Source organism: Lynx canadensis, chromosome A1 (assembly GCF_007474595.2).
Source record: "Lynx canadensis isolate LIC74 chromosome A1, mLynCan4.pri.v2, whole genome shotgun sequence".
Classification (NCBI taxonomy): Eukaryota; Metazoa; Chordata; class Mammalia; order Carnivora; family Felidae; genus Lynx; species Lynx canadensis.
In genome coordinates, this window is record NC_044303.2 from 117,921,623 (window position 1) to 117,948,529 (window position 26,907).

The 26,907-nt window shown below is 44.1% G+C and overlaps 1 long non-coding RNA gene across 1 annotated transcript; it reads left to right on the forward strand.

Moving 5' to 3' along the window:
* Positions 1 to 1,808: 1,808 nt before the first annotated feature.
* Positions 1,809 to 25,251, forward strand: LOC116738064. The gene is made up of 3 exons (XR_004343595.1): positions 1,809 to 1,914; positions 22,613 to 22,722; positions 25,005 to 25,251. It is a non-coding gene; the product is annotated as an uncharacterized LOC116738064 (long non-coding RNA).
* The last annotated feature ends 1,656 nt before the right edge of the window (positions 25,252 to 26,907 follow it).

Below are 26,907 nucleotides of genomic sequence, written 5' to 3' on the forward strand. Positions count from 1 at the left end.
TACATGTACAGTATCATGAATTTTTATGTAAGTATATACCTATGAAACTACAACTCAAATCAAGGTACAGTCCTGTGGCTTTTGATATGGTAGCTACCAGCCATGTGTGGCTATTGAGCAGTTGAAGCATGGCTAGTTAGAATTGAGATGTGCTGTAGGTATAAAATACACTTTCAACAACTTAGTACAAAAAAACGAATATATATCATTGATAATTTTTAGTGATTAAATGTCCAAATGACAATATTTTGGATACTAAATAAAAATATATCCTTAAAATTAAACTTCACTGGTTTCTGGGGGCACCTGGGCGGCTCAGTTGGTTGAGTGTCTGACTCTTGATTTTGGCTCAGGTCATGATCCCAGGGTCGTGGGATTGAACCCCACCTCGGGCTCTGTGCTGGGTGTGGAGCCTACTTAAGATTCTCTCTCTCTTCCTCTGCCCCTCTCCCTGGCTCACACTCTCTCTCTGAAATAAAAAATAAAAAATAAATAAATATGGCTACTAGAAAATGTTAAATTGCATATACAGCTTGCATTATATGTTTTTTGGACAGTGCTGGTATAGAACATTCCCAGCATCCCAGAAGGCTCTCTCATGTTCCTTTCCCATCAATACCCCCCAGGTAACCCTTATCCTGATCTCTATCATAGCTTCATTTGGCCTGTTCTTGGCCTTCATGTAAATAGAATAATGTGTGTACACAGATCAACGTTAGATCTGTGAAGTTCATTCATGTTCTACCATGTTGTAGAGGCTTATTTTTTCAGTATTCTGTAGTACTCTGTGGTATTAGTAGGCAACAGTTTATTTCACCCAGTCTATCGCTGATGAACACTAGTGTTTTCCCAGATTTGGGTTGTTGTTAGTAAAGTTATTGTTAATAAGCTGTAATGATTTTGTGTGTGTACTTGGTGTACATAAACAGACACTTCTATTGGTATAAACCCAGGAAAGGAATGGCTGGGTCATGGGGTAGATGCATGTTTTGCTGTAGTAATATCCTGTGACATTTTTTCAAAGTGGTTGTTAGACTTTGCACTCCTGTCAGCTGTGGACGAGAGTTTGGGTAGTCCTATATCCTCATTGGCGCTTGGTCTTGCCAGTCCTTTTGCTTTTAGCTGGTCTAGTAGAGAGGCAGTCAGATTTTGAATTGAAAATAATTCTTACAATTTTCTTCTCTTTACAAGGTGACAGACACCCACCTAGAGGATGTGTAGAACACATACACAGGCAAAATGAAGACAATAAAAATACCCATCATCTCAAGTCAACTCCTGTTAATCTTTGATGAATATCCATCCTCCATTTATTACTGTGTATACTGAAAAAAATGACATACTACAGTAATTTTTGCTAACAATGTACAATGCCCATCTTTACATGCCCATGAACATTCATCTACAGGGCAGTTTTTAAAAGCTAAATGGTATTCCATTTTATGGATGTGCCATAATCTATCAGTACCCTTAGTCTTGAGCGTTTAGGCTATTAGCAATTTTTCACTCTCATACACGGTGTTGTAATGAGCACCCTTGCCATTAAATCTTTGTTCTTGTCTTTAAATTTTTTCCAACAGTGGAGTTGCTTGTTAAAAAGGCTTGTATGCATGTTTTGAAGGCTGCCCGTCTGTCTCTCTGAGCGGCTTCGTCCCCAGTCTTGACAGCAAAACCCTGTCTCTTTTCAGTGAATGCCATTTTGAAGGCAAGAGGGCAAGAAAATATTCTCTAGAACACAGAGTTGCTCCTTCCTAGATCTGATGCGCAAGAGGCACTGGTTCTCTAAGAATGCTAGGTCAGCTATTAATGCAGAAACTCAGGCAGGTCATGTGCCTGGGGCAGAGAGGGAGCTGCTGGGTTTTTCAAGGAAGCGATATCTGGACCAAGGAAGGGGAATGTGTTATCTGTGAGAAGGTAAGTGCTAACTAGGTGAGACAGAGAGACCAAAGGGGTCTCTTAGGTGAGGTCTATAAAAAGGGTTTGGGGAATAACAGAGCATTGTGTCTTGGTTGCTGTTAGGGCTCTAATCCATATCGCCATGGAGCTCCATGGCTCCATCTAATTAACGGGACGTTTCTCTGTGGGAGAGACGATAAATGTCTGGAAGCAGATACAAGGACTTGTGTCCCTACCTACTCCTTTGGCTTGCCTTGAGCACTCTACAGAGAGAGGGACTTATAGAAAGAAACTGATAGAGCAATTCAAGCTGGACACCCCAAAATTCAGGGCAAAGCAGAGCCACTCAAGGACCCAGGTGGCCTGCTGTAGCTCAGAAGCAATTCCATCCTCAACCCCCAGGAAACACTCTGCTCCAGGGCCTCTCTCGATGGTTTATGCAGAAGCGATGCTTTTCCAACGGGATTCCTAAGCCACAGTCAGGAAGCAGTGGTGCTAAAGAGAAAAAAAAAAAAAAAAAAAAAGGCAAGAAGCTGCCTGGTGACTACAGAGATAGGCTGGTTTGTGTGCTCTTGTGAGGCTCTTCTCAGCGCCTCCCCGACAGACCTGGGGCACTCTGAGGGAGCAGAGGTTCCCTGTTGCACTTGTGGGGGCTGTGGAATCTGGTAGCTGCCCTGCTCTAGGGTGGATGATCTAAGAAAGAGCAAGAAGAAAGCTGCATGTCGCTTATGACCTAGCCTCATGAGTCACACACCAGCACTTACACCATCCATTATACTTTGTTATGTTTCTTTCTTTCTTTTTTTTTTTTTTTAATGTTTACTTATTCTTGACAGAGAGAGACAGAGACAGAGCATGAGTGGGTGAGGGTCAGAGAGAGAGACAAACACAGAATCTGAAGCAGGCTCCAGGCTCTGAGCTGTCAGCACAGAGCCCAGTGTGGGGTTCGAACTCACAAACCGTGAGATCATGATCTGAGCCAAAGTCGGACACTTAGCCGACTGAGCCACCCAGGCGCCCCTGCTTTATTATGTTTCTAAGACCAGCTGACACTCAAGGGGAGGGGAGTTAAATTCCATCCTTTGAAGAGAAAAGTGGCATGGATTTATGCACATATTTTAAAACAACAGCAACCAAGCATGCATCCTCACAGTCTGCACTGCTAGAAAACATTACTGGAAGTGAAGAGAATTACTAGTTAGTAAGTGTTATTATGATAAGCGATTAGCCATTTGGAAAAAAACAACAAGAAAACAAAAACTTAGATCCCTATCTCACATTTTGCACCAAATTGAATCCCAGATAATTGAAATAGTTAAGTGTACAAAAGTACTGGAAGAAGGGCACCTGGGTGGTTAAGTGCCTGACTTCAGCTTAGGTCATGATCTCATGGTTCATGGGTTTGAGCTCCGCGTCGGGCTCTGTGCTGACAGCTCAGAGCCTGGAGTCTGCTTCAGATTCTGTGTCTCCCTCTCTCTCTCTGCCCCTCCCCTGCTCATGCTGTGTCTCTCCGTCTCTCCAAAATAAGTAAACATTAAAAACAAAACAAAACAAATCAAAAGTACTGGAAGAAAATTTGGATACATTTAAGTAGAGTGCATATGGGAGTCTGTCTTGTTCAAATTATTGCAAACTCGGGCTTTTAAGGGAAGTTTCAATGGGTTTATAAGAAATGACTTTCATCGGTTAAAAAAAATGAAGTAGAGAAGGATATTGAATTATGACATCAAAGCTTAGCCAGCACAAAAGAAATAATTAATTGATAAGATCACATATGACAATTAAACACTGCAGAAGATGAAAACAAGTAAAAGAGAAATGAAAGCTGGGCAGAAATATTTGACACTTACAAGATATACAAGAATGAAACTCTTCGTATAAAGAGCTCTTACACATTCATGTGGGGGGGGGGAAGATTCTAAAATGTGTCCCAGAAGTATGTCTTTTCTCTGAATAGCATGTGTGCAAGGAGAAGGTTGTGTCCACGGCGTCCGCACTGCCCACAGAGCATTACACAGGGGTGGGACTCATGTTGGGTGAGTCTGTTGATTGCAGCTCTTCATTTCAGTTCCCAAAATGCCTGCATATATTTCTTCTCCTCACCCTTCACTTCTCTCTCACTTAAAGAAATCTCATTCAGATACTTCCTGTGCAGTTTGTGACTCACAGCAAGATTATGGCCCAGGCAGTGCTGATTTCAGCAAGAAATCCTCCCCACAGCATAAATTGGGTCCCTGCGATGCCCAGAGTAAATTGCAACTAGGAAGTCCGTACGTACATTCAGCACGTCCTTCTTATGCCCTTACTATGAATCTGGAGTACCCCCCACCCCCGCTTTTTTTTATCTGAGTGTGCGCCTAAGGGAGGGTGCAGACAAGAAGCCTGGTCAAGAAGAAAGGGCATGGCCTGGACATCAGGGTTTGGGGCTAGCTCTACTGCTTTTCATCTGTGTGACCAGACAGAACCCTACCAATCCTGGGCCTCAGTTGCTCCCAGTGTAAAATGAGTTGGGGGACTAGGTGGTCGCCACAGAGTCTTCCAGCTCTAACATTCAAGGATTCAGCTCGTTTTCTTTTTTTTTTTAACACGTGGGCTCTAATAGGTGTTTAACCTAACGAGAAGTTTTGGAAGTCCCTTGAGAGTCCTTTTCAGATTTTGGAATCCACTGAGAGTAAAACAGAAAGTGCTTTCAATTACTGAAGTTGTTCCTCCATTTTCTAAAAAAAGATTCCATTCCACTCATTTGGAAAAAGTAAAATTGCAAACAGAGTGAAATGACTAAGGAGGCGGTAGTTAGTTTAGGTGGTGAGTCTCAGAGAAGGTCTCCTTCTTCTGATCCGGCCCCAAATGTGGGTGTGGGAGCCAGTGGGGGCCACACATTTTAGACTTCGTTTTCCTGGACATGCTATTGATACAAGGATGGCATGACTTACATGATGGTGGGCGAGAAGGTCTCCGTCCCTAAGTCTAAACTATCCCCACTGCTGCTAAATTGGGAGGATGTAGGTCTGAGCAGCGGGCGGCCGTCTTTCTAGTACATGGAAAGAACCTGATATGGAATGAGGCCAAGTGGAGGCGACAGAGATGAGAGGTGGAGAGAGTGTCATGGAAAGAAGACACCAAAGAAACAAGAAACAAGAGGGAGATTCAGGGGGGAGGGGCAAGAGAGAAAGTGAGGCAACTTCTTCCTGAAGCTGAAACCTTGGTTCCTATAATTTCCCCTTAAGATTCTGTAGGCTACCTGATTATCTTCCCGGCTACATGAGTAAATAAATCCTCTCTTTGCTTCAGATAATTTGAATTTGGAAGTGTCCTGAATAATGTACTAGTGTATCTCCATGAAGCTCTTTTTTTTCTTTTTACATAATATTTATTGTCAAGTTGGCTAACATACAGTGTATACAGTGTGCTCTTGGTTTTGGGGGTAGATTCCCATGTTTCATTGCTAACATACAACACCCAGTGCTCATCCCAACAAGTGCCCTCCTCAATGCCCATCACCCATTTTCCCCTCTTCCCTGCTCCCCCCATCAACCCTCAGTTTGTTTTCTGTGTTTAAGAGTTTCTTATGGTTTGCCTCCCTCCCTCTCTGTTTGTAACTATTTCCCCCCTTCCCCTCCCCCATGGTCTTCTGTTAAGTTTCTCAGGTTCCACTTATGAGTGAAAACATATGATATGTGTCTTTCTCTGACTGACTTATTTCATTTAGCATAATACCCTCCAGTTCCATCCACGTTGCTGCAAATGGCAGGATTTCATTCTTTGTCATTGCCAAGTAGTATTCCATTATATATATAGACCACATCTTCTTTATCCATTCATCAGTTGATGGACATTTAGGCTCTTTCCAGGAAGCTCTCTTAAATTATAAAGGTGTTATCCAGAGGGATGACACATGATACCAGTAATGTAGGTTAGGTTTTCAGATAAGCTATGACTACTATATAGAACATAAATTTTGATAAAGAAGATAAAGCAAGAGTATTGCTAGAGGTTATTGCTAGAAAAGGAGGAATCCTCATACACTGTCGGGAGGATGTAAAATGGTGCAGCCACTATGGAAAACAGTTGGATACTTCCCCCCCAAAATTGAACTTCTGTTGTGGAATTAAGAAACAAAACAAACAAGCAAAGGGAAAAAGAGAGAGAGAACCAAGAAACAGACTCCACAGAACAAACTGATAGCTACCAGAGGGGAGGTGAGAGGTGAGGATGGGTGAAGTAGGTGATGGGGATTAAGGAAGGCACTTCTCCAGAGGAGCACCCGGTGATGTATGGAAGTGTTGAATCACTATATTGTACGCCTGAAACTAATATGACACTGTATGTTAACTATACTGGAATTAAAATAATTTTTTTTTAAGTTAACATGTGGGGCATCTGGGTGGCTCAGTCAGTTAAGCGGACAACTCTTGATTTCGGCTCAGGTCATGATCTCATAGTTTGTGAATTTGATCCCCTCGTTGGTGTCTGCACTCACATCCTGGAGCCTATTTTGATTCCTCCAGCTTCTTCTCTCTGTCCCCCCCGCCCCCAAATAAATACATGTTAAAAAAATTGAACACGTTGGGGTGCCTGGGCAGCTCAGTAGGGTAAGCGTTTGACTATTGATTTTGACTCAGGTCATGATCTCATGGTTTGTGGGATCGGAGCTCTGTGCCAGGTTCTGCGCTGACAGCATAGAGCATGCTTGGGATTCTCTCTCTCTCTCTCTCTCTCTCATTCTCTCCCCCCTCTCCCCCCCGCCACTGCTCCCCTCCCACTTGCTCTCTCCCTATCTCTCAAAATAAATAAATTTTCTTAAAAAGTTAAAAATTGGGGCGCCTGAGTAGCTCAGTTGGTTAAGCGTCTGACTTCAGCTCAGGTCATGATCTCACAGTTCGTGGGTTCGAGCCCCGCGTCGGGCTCTGTGCTGACAGTGAGAGCCTGGAGCCTGTTTTGGATTCTGTGTCTCCCTCTCTCTCTGCCCCACCCCTGTTCACACTCTGTCTATGTCTCAAGAATAAATAAATATTAAAAAAAATTTTTTTTTAAAGTTAAAAATTGAACAGGTGTTATCTTATGACCCAGCAATTCCACTCCTAGCTATATACCCAAAAGAATTGAACACATATATTCACACAAAAACCTATACACGAATGTTCATGGTAGGATTATTCATAATAGCCCAAACTTCTTCCATTAATTGATGAATGGATAAACAAAGTATAGTATATCCATACAATAGAATATGACTCAGCAATAAAAGTGAATGGAATTCTTTCTGATGCATGAGACTACGTGAATGAAATTTGAAAATATGCTAAGTGAAAGGAGCCAGTCACAAAGACAGAAAGTAGATCAATGGTTGCCAGGGCGTGGGATATAGTGACTTGTACACTTTAAAAGGTGAATTTTTGGTATGTGAATTACATCTCAATTTTAAAAAAATGTTTATTTATTTTTGAGAGAGCACAAGTGGGGGAGGGGCAGAGAGAGGGGGACAGAACCACGAGATCATGACCTGAGCCAAAGTCAGACACTCAATGGACTGAGCCATCCAGGTGCCCCATCTCAATTTTTAAAGAAGGATTACTCTTCTCCTGGTCAGTCCCATCTTTATACTACCCAGAGTACTTTTTCTGGTTTGACTCTAATTCTCTCCTAGCCATCCCTCTTCTAGTCCCCCATCCTGCCCCAAATCCTCCAGCATATTTAGAACCCTCGGAACATTTCCTGGTATGAATAGGAACTGGGACCTCACTTCTCTTTCAAGAGAGCTATACTCTTTTGCTTGCACGGTTATTTTGTTCAGTAGAGGACCTGTCTTATCGACTCAAAGGGGATAGGCAGCAGGGGACTGAAACTAATTCACAATTTTGTTTAAATTTACTTGTCAAAGGCAGAAATATTCAATTTCATGTATAGTCCCAATTCCCTGCCCTGGGAGCAGATTCCCAGGAAGCAATTATGTAGAACAAAATGTAATGGGTAATAGGGGATGCCTGTGAATTATTCATAATCCCGTAATGATTTTAGCCCATTTTTTTTAACATTACCTGCTATTGGTGTTAGCTCTGGAAAGTTCCCAAAGTAAGCAGCACAGAGGCTTCCTTTAGTTATGCTTATATAACCATAAACCCTAGGACTTTCCCTAAACCATCTGAATAATGAAAATTGAAAGAGGACTTGGATCCCTTTTCCTCCCCAAGTCTATAAAGCAAAGGTAAATGCTGCCTTATAGACTTCATCTTACTCACCCATCAGTCCTCCTTACTATCTTCTCAGAGAGGTTGACATGGCATAATGCCCGGCCGAGTGCTTGGCTCCAAGAAAGCACACAATACTTACTTGGCTTGGATTATTTGAATAAATGAATGAATGGTGGAAAGAATGAGGTATCTGTAGTAAAGAGGACTTAGGCTAAGTAGTTTTGCTCTTTACCAGCTGTGTGATTTGGGCAAGTGCCTTGCTCTCGGTTTTGTTTTGTTTTGTTTAATCTGTAAGATGGAGAAAATGATACCCGCTTTGTGGGGTTATTACATAAGTGTTCAATAAGCAGTAGCTGTTATTTTAGTCTTTCTTTCTAGTAGCAGATTACCCCAAATCTGGTAACTGAGAGTCAGTCAAAGCTTTCTTAGGATCCAAAAGTTCCCAAACCTGATTAATCACTTTTTTAAATATAAATTTCCAGATTCTACCTCTGGAGATGCTGACTTACTAGGAATTGGATGGGGGCCAAAGGAGAGAGATATATATATATATATATATATATATATATATATATATATATTATAAAATCTAATACATATAATTATTTTATATATATTATGTTATATAATATATAATCTATAAAATCTATAATATATCTCTATATATTATCTATAATCTATAATGTATATCTATATCCACATATATATTTTTTAATCTATATATATGTTAAATTAAGGTAAAATTTACCTATGAGGAAATGCACAGATCTTCAGAGTATAATTGGGTGAATTTTGGCAAATGTGTGGGTACAGAGCATTTCCACAGCCCCAGAAAGTTAAATCAATCCCCATCTTGCCTAGATCGCCGCTGTTCTGATTTCTATCACCATAGATGAGTCATTCCTGTTCTTGAACGTCATATCCGTAGAATCATAATCATGCAGTATTCACTTTCTGTGTCTGTTTTTTTTTCCACTTCTCATAAAGTTTTTGGGATTTATCCTTTTTTCTTGCTGAGTAGTATTCTACCCTATGGCTATACCTCAGTTTGTTTCTCTCTTTACCTACTGACGGGCCTTTTAGTGTTGTTTTCGGCTATTATGACTAAAGGTGCCACAAATATGTTTTCATTTCTCATGGGTAAATACTAAGGAGTGGAGTTGCTGTATAATAGCACAGGGATAGTTGAATTTTATTTATAAAAGTCCTTCAAGTGATTCTGATGATCAGCCAGATTTGGGAATCCCTGAGGTAGTGGGGAAGGTCACCCCTGACGACTGATGATTTGTTCACTTTTTCTTTCATTGTGCAAGTATCCTTTTTCACCAGGGAAGTGTTATCTCTTCTCCCTCTCTCACCTGAGGAGCTCAGCCCTCCTCTCTCTTGCTTGCCAGTGCCTTACCAGAGAAGAGAGTTCCAGCCGAGGATCCCCGTGAGTCTCTTGCATTATGTCATCCAAATAGTTCCAGGAAGCAGTGCCGGTGAAGGGAACTGGAGGAGGCTGCCAGCCAGCAAGACTTGCTCTGACCTTGGGATCGCGTGCTTAGGACGAAAGGCCAACCTTCCCATCATTTGCGTTAGCCGTTTCCACTTGGCCACAGCAGTCCCACCACCTAGCACAGGGGCAGGCCTGGGCTACTTGGGGACTGTAGTCTTCAGTAGGCCCTGTGGAAATCCAAGGGGAGAGCAGTGGGCGGGGCTCTATAGATTCCTCAGCCTCCAGAAACTAAAATCAGAGTTGGGTCCTGTCACCCGTGATGGGAAAGAAAAAGTTGTCAAAACATGACCATTTTGTTCCAAGGGTCATGCTGGCTGTTGGCTTAGGAATGACAAATTTTTTCCTTTCTGAAATTCCTTTTCCTTTTGAGGATTATTAGCATTTCACAATAAGGGTAAAGAGCATTCTCAAAGTTATGCTCCAATTCAGTGTTTCTCAAAGGTGGTTTATGTGTATGGTACTCAGGAAGGTTTCAGGGATTATACAGATGAGTATAATTAAAAATAAGTATTTGTCTTAGCACATGGTAAAAAAAATTAAAATAGCACATTAAATATGTGATATCGTGGATATATTGCTTATCATGAAGCCAAGTTAAAAAGGTAATTCAACATATTAATGTTGAATTCAGTGTATAATAGTACAGGTGATACACGGGTGTGGCAAAAAGGACAAAGGTACAGAGGAGAGGCCAGGGTTTAGAAAACTGCCTCTGTCGAGCCATGCATTTGATGGATGAGAAACCAAAGGCCCCAAGATGCAAGTGACTTGAGCAAAGTCACACCTTATCAGAACTAGGACCAGATCCCCAAACTTACCTGGTTTGTGGCCCAGTGCTCATTCTATGAACTTAGTACTTCCCTTTTGTAAGAAGGGGAAAGGATCTCAGTGACTATGTAGCCTAGCCCCTATATTCAAAGTCAAATGCATTTGCAGAAACAGCCTGCAGTTTGATGAGACCACAAAGTCAGAAGGAGTCCAATAATAGGTCAGGCTCCAAGAAGTCTGAGATAATGAGAAGAACCTAGACTTATAAGGAATGAACATCAAGATATTTGTAACTCTCCTCATGTGAAATCTTTGGGGGAGAATAGGACAGAAGCAGAATGGACAGTTGTTTTCCCTGTCTCTGGCTCCCATCCCTCCAGAACATTCAAACTGGTCTCTAAGACAAGGCTTGCTACATGAGTGCCCTACGTGGGCAGACTACCCCTGCGTAGGTTTTTTGAGGCCATAGAGAAAGAAAGCTCTGATTGTTCACAGAAATAGCTTCAGGCAGCGGGAAACATGTAAGGGCACGGCTTCCCAGATGACTGTCATCTTTGAATCTTCACAAATCCAGTAGGGAGATTCAGAGGCGGCAACTCTGTCAGAATTCTAGCATTTGCGGATCCCCACCCCAGTGAGAGTGAAAAAGGCAGGTCCTGGGAATGCAAGCATGGAACTGCACTTTCTCAGCTGGAAAATATAGCTGACATTGGGTGAGAGGGTCTGTGTTACCCTTTCTTTTCTCTGAATGGGATCTTGTGTCCCTTGCTGAGGCATCACTAACCTCTACAGTCTGGGAGCCATTCATTCTTCCTCTGTGTCACCCTCAGGATGTTGAGCCAGTGTATGACCTGCTGAGCCCATCCCTCAAAAGATATCTGAGGGATAAGCATGCAACCCCATCTAACATCAGAGGAGACGTGGTAAGATATACCACATGCAAGTTTTCCTAACCTTACACAAGCTCAGCACTGAGGGGGATAGCACATTATCCTGAGGCCAAACTAGGCTCTGTGAATGAACCCCTCCACCCCGACCTCCTGTCCTTGCTCTGGCCATTGGGAATAGGACCCCTAAGAATTTGCTGGTAGATAAGCCAAGCAAATAATGACTGTTGAAAACCTCTCCTGACTTCTGTAGGCTCAGAATGAAGGCTCCTCTCCTCCTCCTCTCCTTCTTCTTCTTCTTCTTCTTCTTCTTCTTCTTCTTCTTCTTTATTAGAGAGAGAGTGTGTAAACAGGGGGCGGGACAGAGAGAGAAGAGAGAACCTCAAGCAGGCTCCATGTCTAGCACAGAGCCTGATTCAGGACTCGGCCTCATGAACCCTGAGATCATGACCTGAGCCAACAAGAGTCAGACACTTAACCATCTGAGCCACCCAGGCACCCTAGAATGAAGGTTCTTTAATTTAGCAAAGCACATTCACATGTTTTTAGGAGACACCAGGGTCAGTTCAGGAATGTGACTTGAGTGGAGGTAGAAAGCTGAATACCTCTGCGTTAGAAAGTAATAAGGAATTTCACGGTTCCTGCTGGGAGTTCCAAGAGAAAGGTCAAAGAGGAAGGGAAATCATGTGATTTCCTCATAGTAAGCACTAAGGATAGAAGGCACTGAGAATTGTTTCAATGTGTGGAGCATATGTAGGTCTTCTTCTGAGCTATGGAGTGTTTCCCATCTGTTACCCCCTAGGCCTTCAGTCAAACCTGCTGTACACAACAACCAGAGTTAGTGGTGACTTTGGGTCCTGCATGGGTTTGGTGGGACTACACATGAGGGTCACAAAGATAAGATGGGCAGAGAAGTCCCCGGAGCAGAGTGTGACCTTGAGTTGGGACTGAACCAGGCCATAGGGGCAAAGTTACCTCTCAGGAACAGAACTGAGACCATAAAAATAAGAAACCAGGAGTGTGGGGAGGGGGTGGAGGGGCACACACTTTGATGGGTCTCCCTCTGTGAGGATGGTCTGGACCCTGGTACTGTCTGCCTTTCCCAACTACAAAGAACTCAGCAGCCTCCTTGTTAGTACTCTGATCCTATCCCTGGCCTTGGCTGGTTAGTCAGGCTGGGAACTTCTGATTCAGGCCAACAAGTGGCCTGGAGTTACAGTCTTACGGTCTTGAAATGGGAGAATGCTTGAGGTCAGGCTGTCTTCCATGACTGCGGCTGGGAAAAGTAAAGCTCACAGGATGTGTCAGCAGCCATGCTGCCTGTCTTGTGGGAAAAGCTACTGCAAAGAGAAGGAAGGAAGCTGACTGCCAGAGAGAGGGAAAAGATGGTGATAGAGTCCTGATGACTTTGGGGCCTCAGACTCCCAGTTGCATCATTGCCTAAATAAAAATCCTTTTCCCTAAGTTTAGTCTCTGCCACTTGCATCCAGAAATGCCCCCTGGGCACCAAGCACCACTTCCTCCCCCCTGCTTCCTCAGGTGCGCCCCTCCCTCTGGAAGTGAGAAGCTTAGATGAGGACAGAGGAAAATGTCCATTCCGGGACCAGAGCTCCTCAGCCCCTTTCTATTTTCACTACATTTCCCACTCCCCAAGTCATGTTTGTTTACCTGTTTACTTTTATCACCCCTTTCCCCTAGGAAGACGTGAAGTTCCATGCTGAGTTGTTTAACATGGTATCCCCAGTGCCTGGAACATAGTAGGTGCTCATGAGTCATTGAACAAAGAAATCTGGGCTTAAAATCAGGCCACCATAGACCTCCTACCAGGTCACAATTGCAGCAGAGCTCGGTGCTAGACACTGAGTCCCGGATGTTTGAAATTTGTGTGTCCAAGTTATCTGCCCATCAGGTGCACAAGTATGCTGGAGGCAAGGCTGGGCACACAATTGGTGCTTCATAAACCACAGATAAAGAGCCAGCAGCCGAGCATGACAAAGGGCTGCGGGGAGGAGAAGTTCAATGCAGATTACAAAGGTTTCATCAGGAGCAGGGAATTGAAAGGCAGCTGTAATTAGAAAGCGTAGGCATTCAAAACTGCCTGGAGGTCAGAAGGGCTGGACTGGCAGGCTGGGAGCCTGGGCAGGAAATGGACACGGAGGCACCGCAGTTCTGGACTGACATAATTGGGCAGAGACCAGCAGCCAGTTGCCATGGTAGCAGCCAATCCACGGAGTGCTTCTGTGGCAAGGAGTCAAGGTTTCTAAAGAAGGGGCTGAAAAAGCTGCCTTTGTTCCCACTCTGAGCTACTTGCTGTCAGATCCCTGCGGGGGTGATGTGGCGTGGGGCCAGAGCCAACAACTGCTGGCCACGGTGGCCGGGAGGGGGCCACGTGAGGACTAACGGGGCTGGCTGGAGTTGGGGACGCAAAATGTGTCACTCCATGTTGCTGATTTTGCCTCCTGATGCAGAGCGGTGGCCAATGGCTTGGGTTTCAGAGTCTGAGAGTGCAGTGTGCAGATGGCGGCTTGGCCTCTCGGCCACTGTGTGACTCCAGGACAGATCAGGCCTCAGTTTCCTTGCATGTAAAGAGGGACTATAATGCCTTTCTTTCAGGGTGGATGTAAGGATTGAGAGAGGTGAGGCACGCCCCATACTTACTCAGAGAGTGGTAAATAATATTGTCATTATTTTGACGAATGTTACAAACTGCTTCACGGCAGCTTGCTCAAAGGGCTGTTAGCTTCTGGGGATTTAAAAAGCCGGTTTGCCTTCGTCAGGGGGACCGAAAAGACAGCCAACAGAGACTGGAAAACTCCAGGAGATGACCGTTCAGACTAACGATGTTGTATTTAAAACGAAAACATACTTGAGACTGTTTTGAGAGTTATGTGCCATCAGAGAATCCTTCTCCTTTGTTCTTCTGGCCAATTTGTGGGCCTGGACAGGATACAGAGATGAGGCCTTCCTTCCACAGCGGGAGAGAGAAAACAGAGGAGAGGACTGTGAAGGGAGAGCTTCCTCTGATGTTCCCATGAGGTAGGGCTGGAGGGGCCAAGGAGAGCGCTTTGCTTAGACCAGGTCAGGCCAGAGGCAGACAGAGCAAGGGCACAACTCTGGACTGAGCCCCCCTTTTCCTCGCCCTCACAGAAGTGCTGGGAGATGCACACATCCCTGTTGGACTCTGGTGCAGTCCTTTGTTGCTATGGCAACTCAGTGGGCTCTCTGGTGGGTGGAAGAAGGGCCGTGCTGCATGGAAATCAGCAGTGGAGGCAGCAACCCTGCCCTTTGGCTGTGCCAATCAAGGCACTTGTGAGTGGTGGGGAGACATTCCCTCTCCCGTCTCAGGAGGCCATGGGAGGCCCTGGGACTTCGGGACCTCACTCCTGGCTCCAACCTACGCCTGTCTCACTGTGAGGCTCCAGGCTCCAGTATGGAGAGATAGCTCCCACGGGACCCTCCTTTGGCGTGTGTCTTCCAATTACACACTCCTCTGGAGATTTCCTCTTCATTTTCTTTGTAAATGTAGTCGTTTGTCTGTTCACCCATTAGATACCGTGTGGTTACTGTGCATCCCACGGGGTGCAGGGCAGTGAACAAGACAACGTGCCTGCCTCTGCGGAGCCCCCTGTTTTGTGGGGAGCAGACAGTAAACACATCCACAAGAAGAGACCTGGAAGGTGATATGCAGGGTGGTTTGAGCCAGAGAAATTGGAGGGGTGGGCTGATTAGAGTGGGTGGTCAGGGGAAGCCTCTCTGCCCTGCCGTTGGCAAGCTTAGCGGGACCCACCGCGGCAGCTGTGGCCGTGAGGTGTGCTCCAGGAAGGAGATGGTGCAAAGGCCCAGAGCGGGTGGCATGGTGGTTAGAGGAGGAGAAGGGGGGTGAGTTGTAAAGGCCCCAGAAGATAGAGCTGGAGAAGCAGTAGGAGGGGATTGGCCAGAGTCTTGCCTGCTTTGCCGTGGAGCTTGGATTTCACTCTGAAGGCCACAGGAAGCACTGATGGGTTTTAATCAGGACAGGGAAATGGTCTGGTTTATGTTTTCGAATGCCTCTGCTAGCCTGGTGGACGATGGACTGCCGCAGCGGTGGGAGTGGGGGTGGGGGAGCCCACGGTGTCCTGGCTCAGAGTACTGGGGCTGTAGAATCTGCATGTAACCCCAGCCGGGTTTGGTGGGAGCCTAAGGGTGGGGGTAAGGGAAGAGTGAATTCAAGGGTGACTCCCAGATGTCTGCCTTGAACCCCTGGGTGGAGGAGGGATGATGGCAGAGAGTGAAGGGGAGGGACTGCATTGAATCTCGGTTCTGTGGCCTGGATAAAGCACACTTAAGTTGCCCAAGACCTCTTTTCATGCTGGCCATGAACCTCCAAGAACTCATGCATTGCATAAGCAACAGTTGTAAGGAGTAAAGCTGAAAGGGAGCTTTTCTAGAACCCACTAATGGAGAAGAAAACACTTCTTTTCAAAACCTCCTGATGGTAAAAATAAAATCTTAAAAAAAAAAAAAAAAAAAAAGCAGAGGGGGGTGGCTCCTGGCTGGCTCAGTCGGTAGAGTGTGCAACTTTTGATCTCAGGGTTATAAGTTTGAGCCCCACGTTGGCTGTAGAGATTACTTAAGAATAAAATATTAAAAAGAAAAAACAACCACACAACTACCTGTTTGGTGGTAGAACTCACTTAGGCCAGTAACTGCTCTTTCGAGAGGGAAACACCTTGATGGGTCATTTCCCAGTGTGAGAGGTGATAGCCTCATGGATATGATATGAGCTAATGTACCAGATGCTGTGCTGAGGGCTTTAAATACATTCTAATATAGCTTCTGTTACATAATAAGCAACTGGAGCTGAGAGAGGCTATGTAACTTATCGAAGGTCACACAGGAAGCAAGTAGCAGAGTTACTGTTAACCATGCTGTAAAATTTCCATGCCAGGTAAGAATAAAGCAATAGGAATTGAGCAGCTATTCCTTGGCCAATGAAATTTAAAAGATGCCAGAGGGCCCTTGTGAGAGAGGAGATAACCTGGCAAGTTGTAGGGGCCTGAGAAGTTCAGCCAGTGGCTCCTCCCCAAGGTACAGTGGTCAAGGAGTTTTCCAGAAGAACGATGCCTGGTATTTGTTGTAATGTGTTTCCTGTTCACTATTGTGCTGTGATCCCTCTCCTTTACCAGCAAACCTTAGTGAAATTGTTGGTGTTGGGATGATAAAGAAGGAAGAGTTGCAATAATGAGCATGGGGGGAGAGGCAAGAATAGAGAAGCCCCTAGTGGATTCAAGAACAGGACAGGGACAGAAAGTGACCAGGAAAACACAAGTGACCTTGGAATCTTCAGAAATCCTGGGAAGGGAGCTGCCTTCCCATATGCTGTGAAAGAAGCCAGTTGATGTGGATATTGAAAAATTAGTAACAACCTGAATGCTCATCAAAGGGAAGATCCTTACATCAACTACGATACATCCATACAATAGAATCGTAATGTGGTGGTTACAAAGGACAAAGTACCCACTCCATACTCTGAAGTAGAAATAGGGCCAAGACAAAATGTTAAATGAGAAAAGCAACTTGTACGGTGTAAAGAATATGATTCCCACGTAGGAAAACACACCAAAACAATCTTCCCCACAGAGCAAAAGTCTTAAAACACCCAAGCTACGGTAGACCCTTCTGTGTAGACAGTGAACATGTGTTTGGGGAGTCAAAGGGGCTGGCTTTTTTACTTCAACTGAATTGTTCAAACGTTTTTTTCCACAGAAATATATTTGTGCATTTCCTGTGTATTAAAAATTATTTAAAAGCTCTAAAAATAAGCCAGTGTCGGGGTGCCTGGGTGGCTCAGTCGGTTAAGCGGCCAACTTCTGCTCAGGTCATGATCTCACGGTCCATGGGTTCGAGCCCCGCATCAGGCTCTGTGCTGACAGCTCAGAGCCTGGAGCCTGCTTCCGATTCTGTGTCTCCCTCTCTCTGACCCTCCCCTGTTCATGCTCTGTCTCTCCCTGTCTCAAAAATAAATAAAATGTTAAAAAAAATTAAAAAAAAAAAAAAGAAAAAAAATAAGCCAGTGTCCCTGAGTGATGTGCAGAGGAGGGCTGGTGCTGATTGTCTGACCCCAAGTACTGCCCTGCTGGTCCCGGACAGCAACTGCCTTTCTCTAGATGATGAGCTCCAGGGTCAGTGAATATGAGTAAATATGGGCCCAACTCCCCAGCCCCAAGTCAGACAGTTTTGTTCTAGTGGGAACAAAATCCCTCAGGCCCAAGAAGAATCCCAAGGACACAGCCCAGTCACTGTTCATGACAGTCACATGTAATGAAGCTGGGTCTCAGGATAAATGGTTGAGTGAAAAAGCCAGGTAGGGGGAAAAAGCAAGGCAAAGGACACTGGGAATATAATTCCACTATTTGAATGAAAATAAAAACTGTGAATATGCAGGCTAATGTATGCATGGACTATTATGCTTCTGAAGAGGGCAACAGGGCAGCTGAAAGACAGGGATGAGAAGGAGGCTTTATTACAGGCATGTTTGTACCTTTGGAATTTTGAAATATTATGTATTGCCTAATTTATAGTAAGTGCTTTTTTTCTGAAAGTCTGTATCTTTTGACCCCCTTCACCCATTTTGCCCAGCTTCCCACCTCCCACCTCTAGCAACCATCATTCTGTTTTGTCTATGAACTTACTGTTTTGTTTTGTCTAGATTCCATACGTAAGTAAGAGCATATGGTATTTGTCTTTCTTTGACTAGTTTATTTCCCTTAGCCTAATGCCCTCAAGCTCCATCCATGCTGTTGCAAATGGCAAGATCTCATTCTTTCTTATGGCTGAATACTATTCCATTGTGTGTACATATACAAACACATACGCACCCATTCTCTTTCTCTATCCATTCATCCATCCATAGATATAGGTTGTTTCCATGTCTTGGCTATTGCAAATAATACTACAATGAAGAGGAGTCAGTGTTTTCATTTTCTTTTGATAAATACCCAGAACTGGAATTGCTGGATCATATAGTGGTTATTTTTCATTTTTTGAGGAACTCCCATACTGTTTTCTGTGGTGGCTGCACCAATTTTCATTTCTACCAACAGTGCCAAAGGTTCACTTTTTCTCACCTCCTTGCCAACACACTTTCTTTTTCTCATCTTTTTGATAGTAGCCATTCTGACAGGTGTGAGGTGATATCCCATTGTGGTTTTGATTTGTATTTCCCTGCTGATGAGTGATGTTGAGCACCTCTCTTCATGGACCTGTTGGCCATCTGCATGTATTGTTTGGAAAATGTCTCTTCAGATCCTCTGCCCATTTCTTAATTCAACTGCTTTTTTGTAGCCCTCTTGACTTAGGATCTAGGGGCCAGCCAGTGCTAGGAAAATACTGACACACAGGCTACTGTGTTAGGTATTGACTCCGTTTCTCCTAATGCACCTCAGAATGCCCATTCAGTGATCCAGAAATCATCTTGATGCTGTGATAGAGCACCTCTGCAGATATATGCCCTTTCCTTTCCTTTCGGGGCTTTTAAGATAATAAGACGCTAATTTATTTTTATTTTACACTGTAGTTGGTTCATACCACAGAATTGACGTTTCCAAAACATAGCTGAGAAAGCATCCTGTTTTTACTTGTCCAGGAGACATATTATATACCCAGCTGCTCCAGTTCCTTTGTGGAATGAGTCAGGACCTAAATAAATATACTTTGCTGTGTATCCTAGGGAGCCTATAGTACTTTCGCGTCCCAGTTTAAATATCGTAAACCACCCTCCTTTTTGAGAGTGCATGTGCACACTGCAACACATGCACACACACGCTTTGTCATAATTAAATGGTCTTTCCATGAGGAACTAAGGAAAATGGGAAGCTGCTGGAGGGTTTTAGACAGAGGCATGACCGGATCTGCATTATTCAAAGATGGCTTCCTGCGGTGTGGGAAGTTGAAGGGAACATGGTGAGGCCAGAGCCCAAGAGGGGAGAAGAGGTGGGGAGGGAGGCTGCCACAGTAGTCCAGGCTACAAGTGATGAGGTGGTGGGGTGGGCTTGGGGAGATGAGAAAAGCGCTGTATAATTTGTAAAGTGGCTTACATGGGGGACCCACTGTGACCACCCTACGTCAGCCCTTTGTGGCCTGAGGAGAGGGGTGCCGGGGTGGCTAAGTCAGTGAAGCGTCTGACTTTGGCTCAAGTCATGATCTCAAGGTCCATGAGTTTGAGCCCCTCCTGGCGCTTCTGTGCTGACAGTACTGAGCCTGCTTGGCATTCTCTGTATGCCTCGCTCTCTGCCCCTCCCCTACTTGTGCATGCACGCATGCGCACTCTCTCTCTCAAAATAAATAAGTAAACTTAAAAAAAAGAAAAGAAATAGCTGAGGAGAGAGGAGGAGGGGTCATGCTCAGGTTGTTACCTCTCCTGCAAGTCTGAGGAAGTGAGAAGGAAACTTGAGCCCCCGGGGGCCCTGAGCTGCTCAGGGACACAGACCTCTAAAGTGTCACTGACAACAGGGCTGGTGGAAAAGATATGTAGGGGAGGGCAGAGCGAGGCAGAATTTCAGACAGAGAGGCAGGACCATCTTCTTTTTCTCATGTTTATTTCAACTCAACCCAGCTCTTTTCCTCAGAGGTCTCTGGTATTCAGCCCATGGCAAGCTCTGGTAGAGCTGCCGAGTCACAGACGGTGACACCACGGTCCTGTAAGAGGGAGGAGGCCTGGCTTCTGGTTCTTGACGTCATTAGTAACCTTCTTTTGTCAGCCTCGGGTTTATCAGTTAACTTCGTTGGGCCTCAGTTTTTGCATCTGTAAAATAGGATGATCTTCCTTCTGGTGGAATTGAATATGAGCTAAACAAATTAAATGCTGTTCGTCTTGTAACCCAGAAAGCAACAGTCTCATAAAGTGGTGGTTTTTCAGGCTGTGCTCCTGGTGCCACTGTGAATGAGGAGGGGGAGGTTGGGACTCTAGACATCCGACTTTCCTGTTCAATGAGGACTGCTCTCCTCTTCAAACTATTGGAATTTGAGTAAGATTTCATTTGAACAAAGGGTTCTGCTGCTAAAACAGTTTAAAAACCACTATGACACAGCATTCCTCCCTAAGCAAATCAGATGTCTGACCTTAACCCAGGGACGGCAAATAAATCACCCACCACATCTGAAGCCTGTGCCTGCAGCAGACATCAGTAATCAATCACAGGTCCTTTCCTGCTGACCCTTAATGAAGCCTCAGAATTACTTGCCACACAATACTTCTAGCTGCCAGTTCCACAGTGAACATGTGAGATGAAACCCATTTTCAGGGCGCCTGGGTGGCTCAGTCAGTTCCATGTCTGACTCTTGGTTTCCGCTCAGGTCACGATGTCAACAGTTCATGAATTCGAGCCCAGCATCGGGCTCTGTGCTAGCATTGTGGAGCCTGCTTGGGCTTTTCTGTCTCCTTCTCTCTCTACCCCTCCCCTGCTTGCTCTCTATCTCTCTCTCAAAATAAATAAATAAACTGAAGAGAAAGAAAGAAAGAAAGAAACCCATTTTCCACCCTTAACTTTTCATTGTAGGTTGACCCTGAGCATTCAGTTGAGTTGAAGACAACAACTGCTCTAAACTTGATTTGGATAAAAAAGTTTGAAAGCAAGGTTGAAGTGTTTGCTTTTGTGTCAGTCCCTTTGGGCTGCTGTAGCAAGATATACTAGGTGGCTTAAGTAACAGATATTTATTCCTCAGGGTTCTGGAAGTTGCAAGTCCAAGATCAAGGTGCAGGCATGGTAGGGTTCCGGTGAGAGCCCTCTTCCTGGTTTATAGATGACACCTTCTTGCTGTATCCTCACCAGGAAGAGAGAGAGAGAGAGATCGTCTCTCTCTTGTGACTCTTTTTGTAAGGGCACTAATCCTATCAGGAGGGCTCCACTTATATGACCTGATTTCTCAAAGACCCCACTTCCAGGACCACTGGGGAGTAGAGCTTCAACATATGAATTCTGGGGAGACCCAACCATTCAATCCACAGCAGCTTTCAGAGATTTGTTTCACCATCACATATTTAAGAAAATGTTACTTTTTAAATGCTATTTATTTTTGAGAGACAGAACAGGAGAGGGGGAGGGACAGAGAGAGAGGGAGACACAGTATCTGAAACAGGCTCCAGGCTCTGAGCTGTCAGCACAGAGCCCCACGCGGGGCTCGAACCCACGAACTGTGGGATCATGACCTGAGCTGAAGTTGGACATTTAACCAACTGAGCTCCCCCCTCCCCAGCCCCACAGATGTTATTTTATTTTATTTTTTTTTAATTTTTTTTTTCAACGTTTATTCATTTTTGGGAGAGAGACAGAGCATGAACGGGGGAGGGGCAGAGAGAGAGGGAGACACAGAATGGGAAACAGGCTCCAGGCTCTGAGCCATCAGCCCAGAGCCTGACGCGGGGCTCGAACTCACGGACCGCGAGATCGTGACCTGGCTGAAGTCGGACGCTTAACCGACTGCGCCACCCAGGCGCCCCTCACAGATGTTATTTTAAAAAGAAAAATTATTTATTTATTTTGGAAGAGAGAGAGAGAGGGAATGCACACATGAACACGTGCCTGCAAGCAGGGGAGGGGCAGAGAGAGAGAGGGAGAGAGAGAATCCCAACGTGAAGAGCCCTACTCTGGATTCGGTCCCATGAACCATGAGATCATGACAGGAGGTGAAATCAAGAGTCAGACACAACCGACTGAGCCACCCAGGCGCCTCAAGAAAATAAGATGTTACTTTTGATCATTTACAGACAATCCTTTATCCTAGTGTGTCCCACCCTCCTCTCATTTTGCCTGTGCTTATCATACTCATCCTTTAAATCCTAATTCAGATGCCTCCTAGTTACCTTCTCCATGAAGATGAATTTTCTTCTCTGAAATTTCCCAGTGTTCTACTCGCTTTGCTCATGGCATTTAATGCCCTGTAGTGTTGGGTTGTGTTTTCTTTGTTTTTGTTGTTGTTGTTGTTGTTGTAAATGTCTTGTGTTTCCATTTAGACAGTGAGCTCCCTTGAAATCATGATTGCCATCTCAATAGATATTTGTATTGTTTCGGGATAGCCCAGTGGTTAGTATTTGCCAAGAGAATGAATCAACATAAGGAAATCTGAGTACTAGCCCAAAAGGCTATTTCATTTTGTTAAAACTACCAGTTGAAGCACAGTTAAGTTCTATTGGGAATTGAAAACATTTGCTAAAATGTACGTTCTAGGAAGACAGGTGATCTTTGGTTTGTTCATGTTTCATTCATGTCTAGAACAATGTCTGGCATACAGTTGGCCCTCAATTTATTCTCGTTGAATGAATAAAAGCATGAACAAATTAGGGTTTGAGAAAATACAGTAGCCTGACAGTGACTTCTCATGTGTTTATCTCACAGGGGGTAAGGCATTAACTGATTGACAAGGTCTAGCCAGTTTGGAAACCAGCTGGACAAATGCCTGGTTATTTCTACGGAAACGTGCACATTTCACATACTTTTCCAAACAGGTAAGTATTGACAAGAGAGTGTTATGTAATTGAGATGTGACCTTCACCTCCAACTGGGAACTTATTTATTCTTGCCTTGTGGAAATCTGGGTAGATATAGTCCTTTAAAGGATGAAAATACTCTGCATATTTTAAATTTTATAGTTGTTATCAAAATAGCTCCTGAAAATTCTGTGATTTTTCCTGTGTTTGGCAAATGTAGATTTCTGTCTTCCAGGGCCATTCTGCCAAGAGACCTGCTATCAAATTTTCAATTTCTCTTTGCTTTGAGAAATTGTTTGATAATTTTCTTTACTTTGATAGTTTGCTTTATACTGCTGATTGTGCAAGAACTCGTTGATGGAGAAATCCACATTTGGAGTGATATGGTGTCACTCCCAATCTCCAGGCAAAATATTGACATCAGAAAGGTGGCTTTTTATTTATTATTATTTTTTTAATGTTTATTTTATTTTTGAGGGAGGGAATGTGCACGCATGGGGAAGGGAGGGGGGCGGACAGAGGATCCAAAGCAGGCTCCTTGCTGATAGCAGACAGGCTGATGGGGGGCTCAAATTCATAAACCATGAGATCTTGACCTGGGCCGGAGTTACATGCCTAACTGACTGAGCCGTGCAGGTGCCCCAGAAAGGTAGCTTTTTAAAGCCCGATCTTTGTAATCCACTGTTTGGCACGTAGTAGGTGCTTGGCTAAACATTGAATCTGTGCATTTAGTCCTTCAATAAATATTTATCCCATGCCTGCCCTCCACTTGAGGTTACCAAAACTAATTCAGGTTTTAAGAACATTACTAGTGTTGTCTTTCAGAGTCAATTTGTCTAATTAACATGGGCATGCTATTATTTTCTTGACTGGCCTGGGACTGCCAAAGGGTTCAATTAAAGCAGTAAAACTGAAGAGAACTTGATCTTCCTTTAACATTTTTTTATCATCAACAGGGGCTCAGTTCTATATTCAAAAGGCTTGGGTAGGGATTTTATTGGGCCCTTTGCCTACTCTAACTAGTATATAACCATTAACTGGTTAATCCAAATAGGCCCTCAGGGAGGCCTGGCAGAGCCATTATCTTTACATTACTGAAAGCCAGGTGGCTTGTTCAAGGCTGCTGTGCGAGGTCAGAGCTTGTGGCAGAGTCGAGTCCAACCCTTCTTTGCCAGGATTGGTCACTTGCTTCCTCCTCAGGCATTTGCACATCTGTCTTTATTTTTCCCATGAAAGAGGAGCTCCATTGTGCCACCTTTTAGCCTTGCCCACCGGTGACCTCATTCCACTATCCTCTCTTTTGGTGAAAAGTCTGGCCCCTGGAAGTGAGACTTGGATGGCCTTCTATTTCAGAAATCACCCTTAATTGTTCTGCAGGCCTTAGTAACTAAAGCTTTGGTGTCAAGCAACTTGAGTTCAAATCTTGGTTTCATTGCTTAGTAACCCTGTGACTTCAGGCAAGTCACTTAATATTTCTGAAACCTCAGTTTCCTCCTCTAGAAGTTGGGGCCGTTGATGATAGTACTAACCCATGGCATTGTTGCAAAATCAAATGGCATAATGTCTGTAAGGGCTTAGCACCCCTGCCTGGCACGTAAGAAATGCTTCATGTATAGTAGCTATCAATTTACGAGGCAGCCATCACAAACTGCCTCTGGGCAGAAAAGTTAGAGACGTCTAAACTCGTCACATCTTGTCTTTTCATCCAAACCCTTCTGAAAAATCAATAGCCAGAATAGAAACTAGCCTCTCCAAGTGAGGTGGAGCAGATCTAACCTGTATATACATCTGTGTTGGCTAGAACTTGGGGGAATAATACATGTAATGAAAAAGAAATATGTCCTTGCACTGCTTACTTACCTGGATGCAGCGAACTGAAAACAGATACACTTTGGAGAGGTGCATTTATTACCTTTGGGAGGCTGAGCTGAAGTGCAACCAAGCAACCAGGATTTTGACATTTATCTGTTTTCCCGATGCTTTATGGACTCTGTATAAAACCAGTCTAATGACCTTCCTACCAAGGCTGAACAATTTGCTGATGGAGCTGTAGGTTTCTGTGGGCCTTTTGTGTGTGTGTGGCTTTAATTTCATTTCTGGAATAAAGGAAGTGCAAAGACATTAACTCTGGATCCATCAAAGAAAGAACTCTGTAATTGCATTTTGGCAGCAAATGTGCTTGAGCTATGTGCACTTTGAAAGCCAGCGATGATTAATCCTGCATATTTAGCTGAGTCCAAGAGCAGACACACTGTAATGATAACGGCATCAACCAAGAGAATGTTGTTTGATCGTTACAGACTTGGGTCTGCTGTGATGTACGTGAGTAGCTGCATCAACCTGATCTCAGCCAAGAAATCTAGATCTGCGTGTCCACCATGATAGCCTCTAGCCACATGTGGCTATTGAGCGTTTGAAATATCGCTGGGCCGAGTTGAGATGTGCTGTAAATGTAAAACACACGCTGGAGTTCAAAGATTGAGTATGTGAAAGAGAATGTAAAATATTTATATATTGCATATGTTAAAGTAATCATATTTTGGATATGTTGAGTTAAATAAAATATATTAAAATCAATCTCATCTGTTTCTTTGTATTTGTGTAATGCATCTACTAGAAAATGTCAGATGATGTATGCGGCTCACATTTGTGTGTGGTGGTATATTTCTGTTGGACAGTCCTGCTCTGCAGTCAGAGACTAACAGGTGAGGCAGACACCTCTTGGGTTTGCTCCCAGGCTCACAGTGATTCCTTTTTTTCAGGCAGCTGCCTTCGTCTGCATCTCAGGGTTGAGTGGTCTCTTTGTTGCCATCGTGCTGGTTTTTTTGACCTGAGGATGTACACCTGACTCAAGTCTGTCAATCAGACTGCTTCCCTGGGAAGCTGGACTGGGAACTGGTGGTTGGAGGCATGGCAGGTAACGTGGGTGGCCATGGTTTTCTGCTCCATGGGTCAGAAAGGTACATGGAGTTGATCTGCAAAGAGAAAAACAAGAATAAAGCACCTGTGTAGGTTTACAAAGCGATAAAATAGGGGGAGTCCTGCTTGTCTGAGACTTTGGTTGCAACATATATATTTGACCCAGCTGGGTTCTCATCCTTGGGTCCAGTGAGCTATCCTGGATCCTTATCATAAAGGCCAACTTTTTCACTCCATCTGCTTCAAATCGGTCTCTGAGTACCAAAAGAGACTGAATAATTTGTATGTTAAGTCTACTTTTCTCTATCACCTCAGGTCCAGCCTGAAATAGATTTTCTCTGAAGTTCATGTAGCTTGAGCTCCAGAGCCACTCACTTTGCTTGCAAAGCTCCCTTCCAAAGCCCCATTTCATATTTGTACTTTAATGTTCTTTTCCTTAAAGAGGGTCTCCCAAGCTGTGTAAGTTTCAGGCAGTGTAAAATGTGGATTTACTCTCTGTATGGAATACCCTATGTATTCCTCTCTCTGCTTGCAAATGCAAACCTTTGGTGATTTCAGGAAGACTATTCCCTCATCATAACAAACTCACCTATCTTAGAGCCTTGGACAGGCCTCCCTTTGGCTGCAGTGTCCTTCTCCAGACCTTTGCATAGTTGCATAGTTGGCCCCTTCTTATGGATCAGGTCCGACCTTCATTATCACCTCCTCCAAGAGCCTTTCCCTGTGTACCCCCCAGAAGGGGCTCTGTGTCTCTATCACTGTGACATCTTTTATTTTCATGACAATTCCTTATGTATTCATTTATTTGTTTATTGTTCATTTCATTATTTATTTATCAAATACTTATAAAGCCCTTCTTGTCTGCTGAGCATGATTCTAAGAACTTTCCAAAGTACCGAATAAATAAAGTTCCCAACTCTCTATTACAGTCTGTGACGTATTTTTCAATTCCTAATTCCCTCTTACGAGGAAGGAAAACTGGAACTCATCAGCAAATATGTATTTAACTTATGCCTTTGCTCTAGGCACTAGGCTAAGTGCTCAAGAAACATCTTATTTGAATCCTCACAGTAAGCATATAATTAGTATATTCACTTGGGATTGCATTTGGCTGCATGTAACAGAATCCTGACAACAGTGGGTTAACACAGTAAAGATTTATTTTTCTCATGAAACAGGGGGTTGGGGGATGTGGTCTAGGAGTTGTATAGCCTCTCCCTGAAGTCATCAAAGACCTGACTTCTTTTGCTCTCTTGTTCTGTCATTCTTAGTGGGTGGCTCTTA